General features: G+C 38.3%; 1 protein-coding gene across 1 annotated transcript in view; it reads right to left on the reverse strand.

The window, feature by feature from the left end:
* LDLRAD4 (low density lipoprotein receptor class A domain containing 4) overlaps positions 1-18,079 on the reverse strand; it is a 150,796-nt gene that overhangs the window by 85,252 nt on the left and 47,465 nt on the right. Inside the window, exon 2 of the mRNA XM_053468011.1 lies at positions 14,359-14,408. The gene's annotated coding sequence lies outside the window, so the exon portion shown is untranslated. The remainder of the gene's footprint in view (positions 1-14,358; positions 14,409-18,079) is intronic.

An 18,079-nucleotide genomic window follows, 5' to 3' on the forward strand; every position in this document is an offset into this window, starting at 1 on the left:
TTTTGTTTCTATTCAGATTGTAAGTGTCTACTTTGTTTTGACACCTTTACAGCATGGTAAATGTTTATTATTTGTATATTCACATGACCAGCACCGATTTAAACCGTGCTACTGTTGGGGTGTTTATTAAGCATTTCTAGGAATACAGATGATTACAATCCATTACCTGTATGGTGACAACTCAGCGTGGGCTGATATGTGACTTCACCTCACAGTATGCCTCACGCTAACTAAATCATCTTCGAAATTGCGAACCAGTAAGAGAAGCAATCGCCTCATGATGAAGTCATTAATCAAAGTCTGTCAGGGTATGTCTCGTAATCCATAGTTACACACTGCATGTCAGGGTTTTCCCCTCTCATTATAACATTCTCTTTGATATGTTGCCGACGAATGGTCATACGTGTTTTAGAACTTTAATGGCTGGATGTTTAGAGCATGTTTTCATAGAAATTGTAAGCTGCTAACTGGGATTACATGGCCTGATTCTTACATTTCAATTTTAATGTAGCACAATGTAATTTGAAGCATTGGCGTTTGATGAACTTTTTTTCCCCCTAACCAGGATTTCTTCTGAAATAACTATATAGTGTTTGGTTAATGTGCATGTTTTTTTGTACTTTAGTTTGATCTTGGTTGATTTTAAGTTTGATCTTAGTAAGCCACAGAGGCCAACTTGCTCAAGAACTTTATGAGCATGGACTCAACACTTTGGGGCATATGTGATAAAGGGGTAGTTTGCAGGAGAGTTGCGTTTTCAACTATAAATTATGAAGGCCCAACCCCATGAGAGCCCCTGTATAATGTATAGGTAAATCAGTGAGATGTCTTCAAAGTCTCCTCCGTTATGCATTATACATGGCCAGTTCAGCCCTTCACACCAGAGAAAATTGCCATTCATAATGGATAGTGAAGGAGGAGAATTGAAACCTTAACTCTCCTGAAAGCTTCATCATCAACTCTCCCCTCCAAAAAGACTCTAAGCAAATGATGTGAAAGAATTGTTTGATGCCTCTTTGCATTGATGAAATCGATTGTGTATAACATATTTATAGACAGTACTAGTCATATTTGTTTTAATATGTTCCTGTATCAATATGCGTCTGAAAACGAACAGACTAGTTAATGCCAGCTCCTAATGTAGTGGTCAATCTAGACAACAAATAAAACTGATAGAATTTTCACTCTTGGGCATAACCTTAGTTTACATTTCATGTTTTTAAGAGGTACTTAATGGCAGAGGTGTATTTACCCCGGCCGCCTTCGTAGTAAGTATCCTGAATTCATTAGAAGGAGCTGTGTGCTTTAAGACACGGCGCACCAAGATACGATGCACCTCCACAGCGCAACTAGGCCTGTAATGGGCCCATCGTGGAGCGGGACATTGTGCCGACCCCTAGGCCTAATCCTGGATTTATCACTGCCTAATGTCTGAGAGATAAGAACGTCCTTTTTTTTTCCAGGACACATTTACTTTTCACATGTTGCCGACCAAACACCACGAGTTTCAGCGCTGCCCACTTCCCTGCTACAATATGCACCCACTGATGATATAAACACTAAAGAATGACATACATAAGGAATCTAAAGTCCATAAATAATTCTAAAATGGGTGATTATCATTAAAACGGCACACGCGGCTTTCCTCACATGAACTGTGCGGCATTATCTCAGTGTTGAATAAATGGTTTCGATTACTGTATATTCAGAAAAGAGTGCAAGCTTGGTAAGTGTATATACCAGCATGTAAATGTGTATAGGAATAGGTGTTCATTGTTATACTGTGTAGAGCTAATGGATACTTGAATTAAATGGAGCTGCCACCGTTAAAAAGAAATTGTCACCGTTCAGAATGTGACATTATTCATAAGAACATAAAAAGTTCTATATGTTTTATTAACACTGTTTAGCGGTTTCTGAGATTATTTTAGTAAGCCACTGTAGAAGGCATTATAACGAAACACAATGCACACAGCTAACCACTTTCCCAATTTTTTTCCATCGGCTATAAAACAAATTGCAAATACTTCCAAAGATGGAAAATAAATAGCCCAGATAGGTGGGGATGGGGGGTGTCAGGTGTATGTCGGGAGATCTTGTGAGTTTATGTTTTGGACTAGAGACTGGACCTGAAAACAGTAATTATAAGTTCTTGCTGAATACGTTTTAAAACAGTAAACTATAAAGCTATTTTATACTGTTGTAGTTAAAGATCTCCCATGTTTCAGGTAAAAGTTGAGTTGGAATAAGTTGTAACCACATTTTAGGGGTTACTTTAATTTCAATAAATTCATAGTTGCTAACATAATATCCCTCATCATTGGGAGTTCACTAGTCACAGTTTGGTTTTCAATGTGGATTTGTACTGCAAGGACAGCCCGATCTTAGATGCAGTACTTTATCCATGGGGTAGGACGAGACAGGGTTGATTAGCTGTGCATTTTTACAAGCTGATGGAGTTCCTTGACACTATTCTGTCCCCCTTTTTCATCTCTACAATGCAACATGTACTGTTATTTCCCCAATTCAGTAACTAGATCCCTCTATACAAGTATGTGATTTCCCTTCCCGAGAGTACTCTTTATAGTTGCAGAATAGAAGGAGTCGCTCATTGAAAACACCTATTATGATAAATCACCCCATTCATGCCACAAATAGACTACTAATACCAATATGTTACATGCTTAGAGATAGTGAGATAACCCTATAGAGGGAAAAACATTTTAATTAATGTCCATCCAGACAGTAATTGTACTGAGAGCAAACTGCGCAGGACGACTCCTGTTCTGTTCCTCTTTTTTTTCCTCCTCTAACTCTATTAGGGTTTGTCTGCATATTTTAATGATTTTCTTTTAAACTGCCGTAATAAGGCTTAGGCACAGTGGGAAATTGATTAATTTGGTTTCAGCAGCCACCTGCCTTTTAAATTGCATGTGGCTCAAACTCTGCTCGTGACAAAGTACAATGGAAAATTAGTTGGGTCTGTGGGTGGGCTGTGAAACAAAAAGAATTTACTTCAAACTGCTCAACCCAGAAGACGTGGATTGACAGAATTCTGTAAAGACCACAGACTGGAAATAAAAGCAGTTCTGTGTTCTGTAAACCTTTATAAGCCCGCGTTTCCATGTAGGGCCCATTAGTTTGCAACACTTTGTACTCGGCTACTAGTAGCCTTCCATGTAACATCATTGATTGGTCTACAATACTGTTGGCGGTTGACACCAAACTGCTTGTAAAGAGATGGAAAAAGTGGTTGCTGAGTTGATTGGCATGTTGTTAAGAAGCCTTTCAGTTCCTGGTCGCTGGGCTGAATCTGGACCAAGTTGGTTGCAGTAATATCAAATGGCCATTCTACGTCCTTATAGACATTCTCTTTGAAATACTCTAAAGCTGCAGATGTCTGTTCTCGTTTGGAGATAGGTGTCACCTGCAACAAGTGCAAATGCACGGGACTTCCCTGCTTACTGCAGAGTTCTCTTGCATCTGGAAGAGCATAGATTTTATTATTAGTTTATAAGTGTGGGGTAATACACAACCATGTTAATAGTAAAACATATTTTAATGAATTCCTTTCTGTAAAAGCCTGGTTTCCGTCTAACATGTGATCTTTTGATATATGATAGTAAGTGTAAGCCACACAACAATGCAAACATTGCAAATTTTACTTTCTATTCTAGTTAAAGCATTATCCGGCCTGATAGTCCCACTACCCAAAAGACACTCAAGACAGCCGTTTTCCCTCTCAGGTAAATAGTTACACACAAAAAAACAACTAAGAGGATTGTGCAGTGTTGCACTTTTGGATTGAGTCCTCTCATAACCAAATTGCTCACCTATGAGAGAACGCAATAGAAGACATGAACTTGGGTAAGCTATACGTTTAACCATTGTAAAGAGACATTCCCATACATTCCCATCCTTCAACAAAGAAGGTATTTTGCCTTGTGAGTGCTTTCATATGTATTCTTCTCCTGTTAAAATAGGTGGGCAGGTTTAGTGACAATTATTTCGTGCATGAGCACTGGTAAACAGGACGACATTATATCCCGGCGCTCTGACTGGGACTGAGTCTGACTGGGTCAGGCGTCGATAAAGCCCTCTGCATCAGCGTTTCCTTAGTCCCAGTCAGAGCGCCGAGATATGATGGCTGTACGGGAATTTCTCTTAAAAGGTATAGCGTCGATGTTAGCAGTCAATGTTATTTCCTGGGTCTCGGACGCAGGCAGCAGGTTAGGACTGTAAGGGAGCAGGAGAAAAAAACTCTTTACCTGCCACTAGACCACAAGGGATGAGCCGGCTACTGAGCCTACAAACTTAGATAAACTGTGAGGGACCCTAAATGAAGATGTGGAGCTTTGGAGCGTTTGTATTGTATATGCGAGTGTGTACATATGTATGTGTTTTTGAGATTATAGAAATAACCAGTGAATCTGGTTATTATACACTGTATTATACACAAGTACTTATTTTTAAACTATTAAATTTAAAGTTATTCCTGCGTATTATACAGTAATTATTGCAGTAATGACAACTTCAGGTAAGGTCACTCAATGAAGGATCATTAGGGACAGAGCATTAGTGCTTCTTTGTACGATTGGTCTTGCTAAGCAGAATAAAATGTAATTTTTTTTGTGCTGTACTACATTTAATTCTGTTAATTTACTTTTGATCCATTGTTTTAACCGACTAATTAAAATACATTTTTAAAGCAAGAACATTTTACTTTAACACAAATCTGTCAATTTGTTTTTTCCCCCAGGTTTATCATTCCTTCTCGCACAATGTCGTTTTTAATGTTAGCCTCTGCTGGGGCCGTTCTGTCTGGAGGTGAAGAAACTATAAATCTCTGTGCATGCCGAGTTTGATAAAGTAACAAACAATGACATCTTTGGTAGATGATCTGCCCAGAGGTCCTAGTTTACTCGTTTATCACAATATGTTATTTAGGATTTCCCTGAAAGGCATCTACAGCTCCCGAGTGTGAATACTCTGTCAACTCAACAAACACCAGAAGAAAAATCTATTAGAATGTGCTTTATATTCCCACAAACTCAGCCTGACAAATGCCCATTATTCTATTGTTGGTAAATTAATAAGAAGATAGCTTAAAGTGGAGAAAAGAGCTTTGCGGATTGTGCAAAGTGAACATTAAAATGTTTGTCTTATTAATGAATATTCTTGCCTCTTGCAGCTGGATTTACTTAATGCGTCCACTTACATAACATGAGTGATAGTGCTTTTCCATTTAGAAATAAGCATTGATACATAGAATTTGACGACAGATAAAAACCATTTTGCCCGCCTCGCCAGCATCATTTTTCCTGATATAAAGACCCAGACCTTAATCAGTCCTTGACCTCGTTTAAGAGTAAGGATAACTTTTTGCATATCCCATGCATGTCTACGTTCCCTCTCTATATTAGCCTGTCCCATTTATCTATCTTCTTCCTAGTAAAAGTATAAATAAAACTTAAAAGAGAAATCACTCCCTGGAGCAAAGCCAGAATTGAGCATCCCTTGAGAGCTCATGACTCTCTCTCATCAATACCTCACTCAACACCTCTCCCCTCTTCACTGACTGCCTGTGCGCTCCAGGATTAATTTAAAAATCCTGACTCTTACTTCCAAAGCCCTTCATAGCGGTTCCCCTACTTACATCTCCTCACTCATCCAAGTACACACCTAACTGGTCTCTCCACTCATCCAATGATCTCCTTCTGCCCCCCCTCTGATCTCTAATTCTCATGCACGCTTGTAAGATGAGTGGTCCATCTCTAACAGCAACACTTTTACCTCTTGTGTAATACACCTTAACTCCCACTAGATTGTAAGCTCATTTGAGCAGGGCCCTCCTCACCTGTCACTTCTGTATTCTTTATGCTATATACTACTTGGTATATACCGTCTACTCATTGTACAGGGCTATGGAATATGATGGTCCTATATAAAACAAAAATAATAATAGGGAGACCTTGAATAAACCACGCTGAATTAATATGTCTTGTGTACATAAAGAAGCTCACTAAATAAATTGAGAGTGTGCCTTGACGTGGCGGTTGAGCTTAATTATGCTTTGGCCAATTCATATAACCAAAACCTCTCATTTATATTATGTTTATAAATGTGTTGCCAACTTTATTAGGGTGAGAAGCGCAGACAGTTTGTTTTTTGTGTATAATATCCCTACCAACAGAAAAATGGTTACATGTTTATACATTATATATATATATATATATATATAGCGCCAGTGTAAGTGCTTAGCATGCCATGAAACAGCAGAAACTGCAGGCATTGTGCCATTACTTTGATTCACTAGGGATTATTACTTATGAAATGAGATGTGTTTCAATGCAGTCTGTGGGTAAAACATATTACTATCTGTATATCTGGTTCAGGACAGGAGCCCATCCATAAACAAACAGAATTTTCCCCAGCTGGGATCTGTGGTCTGCATCATATCCATGAGAACCACATAATTCATCAATCTGTATAGATCCATTATAGATTTGCTGTAAATCATCTAGTGTTTTACAGATGTAATTTACGGTTATATTTAATTCAGATACTTTTTCAAATGTAACTTTCTCAGTCATAAAGCAATTTATTTCACATTTCTGGATCATGTTTGTATATGCTGAAGGTAATTATTAAAATATTGCTTTATTAATATACAATTAGTAATGTACCTTGAAAGGAGATAGGAGTATATAAACCAAAATATATTATATTTTCTTCAAATCTGCATCTATAAGGTACTCTTACATAGTTTTTTAAGGAACTCGCAGGTAGGTTGTCCTACACATCCTGGAGAACGGATAACAGCTCTGTATATTTAGGCAGCCTCAACTGCTTCTCTGTGTCTTCATGTAATCCCAGATAGACTTGATGATGTTGCCATCAGGGCTCTGTGAGGGCCATACCATCACTTCCAGAATTCCTTGTTCTTCTTTACACTAATGATAGGTCTTAAATGACTTTGGCTGCATGTTTGTGGTCACTGTCATGCTGCAGAATACATTTGAGGCCTAGCAGATGCCTCCCTGATGGTATTGCGTGGTGGATAAGTATCTGCCTGTACTTCTCAGGATTGAGGAGACCATTAATTCTGACCAAATTCCCAACTCCATTTGCAGAAATACAGCCCAAACTTGCAGGAAATCTCCATCATGCTTCACCGTTGCCTGAAAACACTTAATTGCTCTTATTTCCATGTAGGAGCTATGGCTTTTTAGACGCGAGTCTTCCATGAAGACCACTTCTGACCAGACTTACTTGGCCAACTACTGTGCCTACGGTCCTCAACATTGCCTGTTTCTTTGTGCTTCTTCAAAAAAGAGCTTGAACAGAACATCTGGAAACCTTTGTCTGCTTTGAAATTCCTGCCTGGAAAGACTTTGCTGATACAGTATAATTCTTGCTGCTGTGCTCAGTCTTGCCAAGGTGTATGACTTTTGACACTAAACTGCCTAGCAACCTTGTTAGTAAGTTTGGTTGATTCCTCCTACACAGCTGTTTCTGTTAATGATGTGTGGTTCAACCTACATATTCAATTGATGATCTTCAGCACCTGTTTGGTATAATTGTTTTATCATACACCTAACTATACGTTTACAAAACCTTACTTTTTGTAGGTGTATCTACTGATGCTGTTTTGATGGCAGTGTGGTCGCACCAAATATTGATTTGACTTAGATTTTCCTTCTGTTCACTCACTTTGCATTTATAAAAATAAAACTATTAACGTGTATTTTTGAAAGCGTTCTTACATTCTTTCACAAATGCCTAAAACTTATGCACAGTACTGTATATTGTGTGTTGCTATAAAATTGCCAGGCCTGCCTGCTTTTGTGCAGGTCTCCCTTCAGCTGTTTGTATCCGGAATAAACTTTCATGCATTCAAATGAGTCTGGTGATCATCACATCATTTGATTTCCACTACATCTAATCTCATTGCCATTTCCATATTCTGCACTCACTGGGGTCTCCTTATGCATGGCTTGAAGTGCTTCCCAAATGTTCCCCCATACTGCCCACCTCTGCTGCTGATCTTACAGCAGGAGCCCGTTTCCAAGAGAGAAACACACACATTTCATGACGCGTTTGGCTCTTTATTACTAAACAAGGCCAATTATACAGAGGATTTATCTAGAAAATGCAGACTCGAGTGTCAATCAGCACACCAATACGAAGACCCATGTTGATTAACATGATAATTCCTATAACTTCCTTTCTCCCACACCTCAGGTGGGAAGAGCATAAGAACCGTAAACCGTGACAGATGTTGGTTCATTATACACAGAGGGTGAAACGGTGCCTTTTTTTCTTGCTAAATCTGGAGGGGATGAGACTAGAGTCTGATAGCAACCTCGGAGCACAAAAAGCTAATTTAAGTCAAATATCATGGATGGTGGACATGTGTAGGAGATGTAGTAAACAGGCATAATGTTAATGGTAAGCAATGCACAGATCAAAAAGGAAAAAGAAATGTAGTAAACAAACTGAGTCATCCAACAGATTCATGCTTCTATAATAGTTGTTCAGCCCAAATCTAAGAACATGCCCAGACGGAAGGAAGAAAACACACGCCTCTGTGGATATGGTAGATATTGGCCCTATTGATTTAAAGATGTGAAACTGGTAGTTCAGTTCAAAATGGTTCCTATGCGTTATTTTCAACACATGAGGATACCAACAAAGACGGTCCCCTACTTTGGAACAAAATCCATCTATCCCTTTTTCCTCCCTCTCTTCTCAGAGCGCAGAATGTGAGGAGTGTACAGCACAAAATATGTTGATAAATTATGGAATTAAAATGCTAACCGCCTAAATGCCCTGCTCATTTGGATAATTTGCCTTCTAATGGCCACATAATAAAATTTAGTAAAGTCCTGGTCCCTAGCTATGCCTCTAATCACACCCCTCAAAGTATAAAAGTCCCTTGTTACCCTTTTTTAAATAAATCATATGGTCTTGGTCGGTTTTAAATATAATAACCTGTATAACATAATATATTAAAAATTGGTATTTTGGGCAAGAACAAAAAAGTAAATGCCAACACAGTTATTTACTGCAGTTGTAGTTTTTTTTAGTATGTCCTTGTTAAGGGAAAAATACATGTGCAGTTTAACTGGCAGTAACTTGATGAATTCCACCAAAGTGTCTTCAATTTAAAAGTAAGGAAACATAATCGCTCTGCTGAGAATGATATTATAGGCTGACAGTTTAACAGCTGTGACAACGAAAAGATTATTTTTCTTATATATAGTAACCTCAACCATTCCCACCTGAATATGTTTCTGTTAAATGGGTCATGCGGCATTTATGGCAGAATGATGAAAATGCAGGGAATGTTAAGCTTTAAAATCGTGATTTCCACTAAGGAAATTCAGGATATAATGTGTTTTAGAGGACTTCAACTCACGGCACCAGTATTGCATTATCCACTTCATATAAAATGCAATTCCTTAGAAAATCAGTTGGATGACATCTTAGAAACTATTGCTTTATTATCCTGCTCTACTTCCGGCTTAATATATTCTGGATTTCCATCTTAGGGCATGTATTTTTTAAATTCTTGACCCAACGCCACTACCTGTTCTATAAAACTATTTCACGGTCTAGCTGTGTGCTGAAATTCAGGAAATGACTAGAATCCCTTCTGCCTTAAAGTAATGGTCGATAAAATGGTTTAGGAGCAGAGAAAGGCCAGGAACTGGGTTGGTAAGAAATAGGTCCCCTATTTTGCTATCTAGTCCTAGGCGTAGCTTGCCATAGCCTTCCCTAAATGAATGTACCCTACTAGATGGGTAAAATACCTGAGCGCACACATAAGCAACAAGGAAAGAGTATGAAGTCAGTTCCAAAGCATTTATCCTGGTAAATGGTTTCAGAAGCATAATACAGACAACCTCAATATACTTTGTGATAAGTTGAGCAAGGCCACTGGAACGAGGACAGAGCCACTAGGAGCCATATTCAAAAGGATATAAGGCACTTGGTTTTGGGGGGAGTGGGGTTGGTGTCATGCAAAATGCCTATGTTTAAGGGTTAACAAGGTATCTTGCATTAAGAAGAGGAGAAAATGTAGTTCTTTCTTAAATCTTATCCTGTAGTAAGTGTTATTTGGAGTCCTGGCCAGACCCCACTATAAAGTCAGGTGCAATCTGTGTGCTGACAGTGTGGCCTCCAGAATGATGGAAAACAGGGCAGGATGGGGTTAAACAGGACCAAGCTATCAGATAGCCTGGCCCTGACGTGTCCCATTCGACAGGGTGACCGGGCCTACAAGTTGCCTGTTGATACACCTTTGCAAAGGTGATTGGGTAACAGTATAAGGAACGTAACCTCCAGAAAGTACCCTAAAAAGGTAGGGCCTGGCCAACCTGTCAAATGCTTTTTCTGCAGTCATGGACACTAGTATAGTCAGAGTGTGATGGTATTGTCGCTCACCTCCCTTCCCAGGATGAACTCCACCTGATCCCTATGTATGAGGTCCATAATTAATTAGGGAGACGGGGAGATAAAGACTTGGAATTGTGCAGCAGTTATCAGGTTTGGGTATTACGGATATATGGGCTACATTGGCTTGCGGATCTAGGGAGTGTAACAAGGAGATCAAATGCGGCCCTAATTTGGGGGGAAAATCATGGTAGTACAGGACCCAGGCATTTGCCACTTGAAGTGGACTTAATAGCTGCATAAAGTCCCTCCAGGATGCTAGGGGCTTAAGTGGGAGATTACCCAATATGTGTTTACTAAGGCATGTTTCCATTCTCTGGGTTGACAGATTGTATAAGCCTTGGTAGTAGCGCTGGTAGCAGTACGCTATGTCCTACGACAAAGCCTACTGTCGTTATCTCTAATTTTACTGATGTAGCATGTTTTGCCCGAAGGGAAAACCTATAGAAATGTTTGGTGTCAGAAATGTATGGTGTCAGTCATAGCTTCTAATTGTGAGCATGACGTAGTCATTGAAATCTTTTTATGCATAGAACCTAGTTGCATTAGGCATCCTCGAATTACAACATGATGGGCTTCCAATACAACAGATTTGGACACATCAGTTGTAAAGTAGTTCACCAAATGGGTAGCGAGCTCCAAGATGTGTGTGGGGGTTAGATAGGAGATTCTCGTTATGTCTCCAACACCAAAGTCTCTTGGAATTTCTTTCATAATTTAAGGGTCATGTGTTCTGGCGCATGATCACTCCAGGTAGAGATGACAATGTCCGTAGAGTATAGCAGATTCAAATGCATCTATTCTAGTATATCAATTACGTGGGAAGGAGAAAAAGGAGTAGTCCAGATAAATAGATTGCTGGGTGTGGCAAGCGTCCAACAGTTAGCTCAAGCTTAAGGTCAAGCACTTAACTTAACTTATTTGATATGAGATCTACCTGTAAACATTTCAAAAAAGATATACCTGCATGGACCACTGCATTCACTCCTAAATTTACCTAAATCCTCTTCAGGAGTCCTCACAGATATAAAACCCTTTGGACCAAATAGTATTATGGATAAAATGTTAGCCTGCAGCATTCCATCATAACAACCATAACGGCTCCTTCCTTCTAACAGACAGTCGGATAACTCCAGTTCTCACACATTACAATCAATATCTAGTATTTCATTTGCTAAGCCAGCATTACCCTTTGGCTGAATTTATAGCTTTGTTCAATATGGAGGCTCTGCATAAATAAAAGATCAGTTCTTTACAAATAAAATATTTATTTTGAGTTAATTAAGGACACTTAATTAAGAAATCTATGAGTTTTGAAAGCTTGGTAATTCATCAGAAGAGCAATTATGTTGATCCACTAAAAGTACTTACTCGTCTATCAGATCAATTCTGCAATCAGGACTCTGAACTAGTTACTAATGTATTTTATTGCCTAGTGAAGAAGTAAAACAAAAGCTTATATAAATACCACAACAAATAAAATGCATAGTTTCAGTGGTCTATATAGTGTAATGTTTGTGTTATGTGACAAACATTTTAAATGTTGTCCCGGCCTTGAATAAATAGAACACATAATATATAATACATACGCACACTTTTCAGAAAATTTGCTTGAATATTTGACCAGCTCACACGTGTCATAGGAAGCCTCATGGCCATAGAGTGAATAGTATTTAGAAAAAGCGCATAAAACGCTGATTATGTCATCACAAAACGTAGCGTGTTAATCTAAGCAAAGTAATTTCACTTACATGCAAGTCTAAATTAGATCACAAAAAGGTCCAGGTTATACTAGTCTATACTGATCTTGACCCAACTTGAGTTTCTGCTACCATATGTGAAATGGTCATAAGTAAACAAAATGTGTTCTGCAGTCATGTCAAGAAATAACACAGTAATGGGACGGGGACCAATAGTTCTATACTTGCGGAGCCCCCTATTGGTAGTGGGGGGCATAATATTTTTCAAAACCTTCACAGCAACATAAGAGCGAACTGGGAAACATGCTCTGTGTAGTAATTTTACCGAGTTAACAAGCTAACACAGGGCTTGACAAATTTGTTGTGAATCTAGGCGCCAGCTAAAAAAGTTAGGAGCCAGGATTTTTTTTAAACTAACAGTTGGTTAGGAGTGATCTGATCATCATCAGCCCACTTACTAAACTCACAGCATTTGACCTGGAAGCACCCTGGACTTTCAGGTCAGTGCTGTTTTTTTGGGTTTTTTTTTTTTAAATAATTTTTTTGGATATATATATATTTTTTTAACACTTTCAATGCTGATGTTCCATTGGAGCACAGCATTGATTGATATTTAGTCCCCACAAGCTTGTGGGGACAAATGTTAACCCCTGCAATGCCACGAATGTGTTATAAACAATTGTGGAATTGAAGGGGTTAACGCTGCACTGTCGCTCTCATGGAGCGATCAGGCAGCAGGGGGGTGTTGGGGCTGGTCTCCACACTCATGTGGAGACCAAAGAACCCTCTCCCCCTGTCACTGAAGCTGCCTCTGGCAGCTGGGAAGCAATTGCTGGTCTATAGACCAGCCATTGCAGGGGGGAGTCTCTGATGACTGCTGTAGGCTTCCATGCCTACAGGAGTCATCAAAGGGCTTGTGGGGGCTCGTTTTTGCTGTTGCTGGTCTGCCTGGACTTCCAGGCAGACCACCAGCAGCAGAGCCCCTTGAAAAACGGGAATTAACCCCTAAATGCCGCGATCGCGGCATTGAAGGGGTTAACGCTGCCCTGTCGCTCTCATGGAGCGATCAGGCAGCAGGGGGATGTTGTGTCAGGTCCCCACACTTGTGTGGGGACCCAATCAACACTGAACCCCCTTTCCTGAAGCTGCCTGTGGCAGCTGAAAACGCTATTGCAGGTTTCTCTGCAATCGCGGTTTCAGCCTACAGGATCACTCCGTGGGAGTGATCACAGGCTCGGGGGCGGGCTCGGAGTGGCTGTGCTGTCTGCCCAGACTCCTGGGCAGACAGCAACAGCAGTGCCCCCGCGTGGTGACACGGGGGCATTTTTTTGTGAATGTAAGAGGCTGACAAACTCCTAGGCGCCAGGACAAAATTCTGAGTCGCCATGGCGACCTGGCGCCTGGGATTTGACGAGCCCTGAGCTAACATAATAAAAAATTTTCATAGCTAAGACTACCAAAAGATAAAAATGACCACTAGTCCTTTAAGCCTTATCCACACACGATCTGGCAGCTTTAGCTACAGAAAATGCTGTCAGTTTGATTATATTCTGAGAAAGCCCCAATTTCTAAGCTTTGATTTGCTGAGCATTTAAGGTTCACAGCAGGGAAATACCCAGCAGTTTACAGAAACACTCTGTTTATGAATAAAATCTCAGAAAGCTTTAAAGCACGGAGAATGGGCAATCAATTAAAAAGACATAGTCAGCAAATTTAACCTAGCTACAAATACTCAGAAACACAAAAAATGACCATAGTTTCCTACGCCTGGAAAAGATACAAACAGCATCAATTTGTAAAATGGTATCTATACTTTAGAGATTCGCAATAAACCATTCTAGACTAAACATTTCAATTGACAACTAAACTAGGCCTATACGAATGAACACTAAAGGCACTCTGGTTTCATAGAATTTCATAGACATGACTCTATTAAGATTACAGTAAACACAGCACTATTAACAGCGAACATCATGGGAAATAAATTAAAAATTAAAAGAAAACAAAAGACAATGTGTGTATATGGAGGGTAATCGAATATTGGAGTAAACCGAGATTAATATAAGGAAGCACAGAACATCAGGCCTAGCGGTACATTTTTAGAAGCTCTGGCTTATACACCACATTTAACTAAAACTATTAATCTAGAAAAAAAAGATATTCAATAGAATGTTAAAGAAATGTATTCAGCGTTTCTCACCTACGATTGTACTGCCGCACTGCTTTAATTTTCAGAATCATCCATTAAATCTTAAATTAAAAAAAAAAACAGTACCAAAATGAAAACGATATCACAGAACAATGGACAACATACTTTATATCACTAAAGGATAAGCAATTTCCAAATGAGCCAGTTGATGTCAAATATCTTAGTGGAACAGCACCTTTAAAAGTTAGTTTCAGATTCCTTACCCCATAGAGTTAAACTAATGAAATTTGTATTTCGAGGTATCTCTCAGTCTCGTGCTTCTAGAGATGACTGTAGACCATTCAGTACCTTTCGACGAATGTTCCAGGAACATGTTATTCAAATTACATTTTGCACAGCCGACATACTGTAGGATTTTAAAGCTTTAGAAAGACTCTTAAGCTGCATGTGTAACATTTTACTTTTAAGTAAAAGGACAAATTTTACTAAATATACTGACTACTCACCCAAAATTTAAACCCTTCTAACAATCAATATATTAAAGAAATTAAAGTCAAAATCATTTTTAAGCAGAATAGTCCAATACTAAGCACATATCAAAAGTATTTTTTATTTTTATATTTATTATTATAATTTCTTTTATTATAGTAGAATAAGATCCAATAAAAAAAAAAAATAATAAAATCATACAAAAAAAATAGAGAAATTCATGTGGGGAGATGCTAGAGGATAGGGGGACAAGTGTGAGAATTAATGGAGAAAACAAAATGCTGTGCAATTCAGACAGCACTCATTAGTGGCCTCTTGATAGTCTGCTGACGTCAGAACACCCAAATTCACTTAGTGAATCATGTTCCCGCAGTCTGTTTTTTTTACTGTAACAATCAAAACCCTGAATCATTTGTTCGCGGAATCACGTCACAAAACATTTAAGGTTCTATAAACCAAAGGTCTGACTATTCCTTTTTCCTAAAGAATATATTTTCACATTTCTTAGATAGCCAGCATTAAATAATACATACTTCCAATACTTTCAACACAACATGGGGCGTTAATATGGGTCTGTCAGCAAAACAAAATACTGCATCAATCGATATAGCGTTATTATGGTTAAGCGATTTACGCACAAACATACACATAGAATAAGAAATTGCATAAAAGTCAGAGGCAAAGGCATAAAAGCAGACAAGTCAACTAAATGCGGTGGTATTCAAGCATCAGTTACGGCGGTAAAAATAATAATAATTTCTCCAGAAAGTGCTGCTTTAAACAATATTCTATACCCTGGCGCCTTAAAACCACTCTCCGATACGTAAAATATATATTTTCAGGTAGTAAACAAAACGTTTTACACTTTGGTGGGACATTCCTTGGAATTTCAAGCAATAAAAGAAAAATAAAATATAAAAAGAAGTTTACAGGCTGGATAAATTAGAAACGAAGTCTATGTTCACATAAATGCCATCAATGTACATCCTAATAGTATACCTAAGCTACGTCTTAAAAGTGTCTTTCTACTTTAAGAAAAATATGTAACTTAATAGTCGTGGTAGTTTACATAAAATTCAATAGCATTGGGGAAGATAATGGTATTATAGAAATCAATAAATAACAAAAATAATAATAAGTGTTTTATATTGCAGTTTAATCACTTAGCACAAGGGCACTTGTAACATGTTTGCTAATAAAAACAATGTGATTATATGTATTTTTAACCCCTTAATGACAAAGCCCGTACATGTACGGGCTCAAAATGCATTGTTTTCAATGGGTTTAGGGGCCACCCATTGTCCTTAAGGGGTTAATACAAGCTATATGTGTATACCATGGGAGCAGCCATCTTAACTTCCTGTCCCCATGGCAACTTCTCACCTCCCAGGTGATGGAAACGTGTGAGAAAATCTGAGCTAAGGACAGGACAGAAGTAATTTATTACACAGCTAAACCCCCCCCCCAAAACCGCCAAACACCTCCGCCTTATGGAGGTGCCTTACATCGACTTAAGGAGAAAAAATACCAGCTATGTATTCTTTCAATATATTGATTTAGTCATTCCACAACTATGTAGATTACAGAACGTCTTGCTGAATTGTGATAAACACCAGAATTTAGCTCTTTTGGTCAATAAGGATGTAACTCAAGAAATGCCAACTTGTATAAACCATGCCATTATTACAATAACATCAAAAAGTAGAAAACAAATAAAAAAGTCAACTGCGTGACATGCTTTGCGCATAAAAAAAATGAAAAATAGAGGCTTTGTGCGGACAAACAAATACGATATAATGATCAAAGGTAAGATGCGACGGATTCGCAGGGATGCTTAAGAAGCTGTTGCTTACATTCAATCTTTATGCTGTGGAGCTCCAAGAGCACAAAAAATGATTTGGTCTCACATTGAAGCATTCGTAGAAAATGACTGAACAAACATTAAAACACAACATCATTAGGTAGGCCTGTCATTGAAACCTCACTGGTAACATACAGCATGGAGCTCAAAATTAGCAAATAAATACAATAGAATGATACAAATTTGATGAAAAGAAAAAAAAAATCTAAATCACATATCCTGGAATATGCAAATAGATCCCTTTTTCTTTAATGTCTAAATCAATTTAAATCTCATTAAAGATAAAATGTCAAAACATGGCTGGTCTTATCTGAAAATAGAGTTTTAGTCTTGTTGTGCAAGTGGCCATTATATATATATATATATATATATATAATAAATATCACAAAACCAGGGCCACTCTCTTCATCTGACAAGATAGTAAATCCGTCAGCTCACAAGAATAGTTGAGCATCCGCTTAAATGTCGCACTGGGATATGAGAACAAGAACAATGTATTATGAATAATTCACGAATGTATATAAAATATTAACCTGTATTATTTCCTGATGGCACACAGCAATTTATTTCAAATGGGAAAAGGAGTAGATGACAATGGATTTAACCAATTCAAACCATATATCAAGGGAGCATTTATATTACTAGATCAAACAATGGTGATCCACTAGGCCACTGAGCCCCCAAGAAGTGTAAGGCTGGAAGGTTTATTGAAGGGGTAGTAACGCTTCAAAATACACTACCTATGGGTGCTTCAGCACACAGGTAAAACATTCACAGCTTCTTGTTTTGTCATTAGATGCTACTCATACCAACCAGGAAAATAATTGACCCATTGTTCAAAGCTACAAAATATGACAAACAATAATAATAAATAATTATGATTTAAGCAAACTCCCTAGGCCTAGAGCGTATATGTAAGCCTTTATGTCATGTGACATAAACCACGGATTTCTACGTTTAATCACGGCTGCCTCTTTAAAAGTAGCATTACTAGAACTTGTTTTCATTATGTGAAAATAAAGGACTTGAAGAAGAAACATACTTAATAACTCATACAAACAGTTCATTCTATGAAACAGTTACGCCTTTGTTTTTTTGACATGGAGGGGGTTGGTGGCTCGGAAAAAAAAGAAGCAGACAGTAAAATGAGATCTTAAATGCTAATCTGTTCTGAAGTATGTTATTTATGGACTAATCTCCTAGTTTGTCAAATACTCCAGACGAGAACAGCAAAACACTGGTCACCTGGCAGGGTAACAAGGTCACATATAGCTGAGGAGAGATGTTCTGAATCAGACGCTTATCAGTTATTCACATAGGAAAGTGTTGTCCCACATGTTAATATAGAAGACTTCATAAACACCAAGGACGTACGATAGGGAAACATGGTGGGGGTCACACACACTTTTATACAAACTATGT

The sequence above is a fragment of the Spea bombifrons genome, chromosome 5 (assembly GCF_027358695.1).
Source record: "Spea bombifrons isolate aSpeBom1 chromosome 5, aSpeBom1.2.pri, whole genome shotgun sequence".
NCBI lineage: Eukaryota > Metazoa > Chordata > Amphibia > Anura > Pelobatidae > Spea > Spea bombifrons.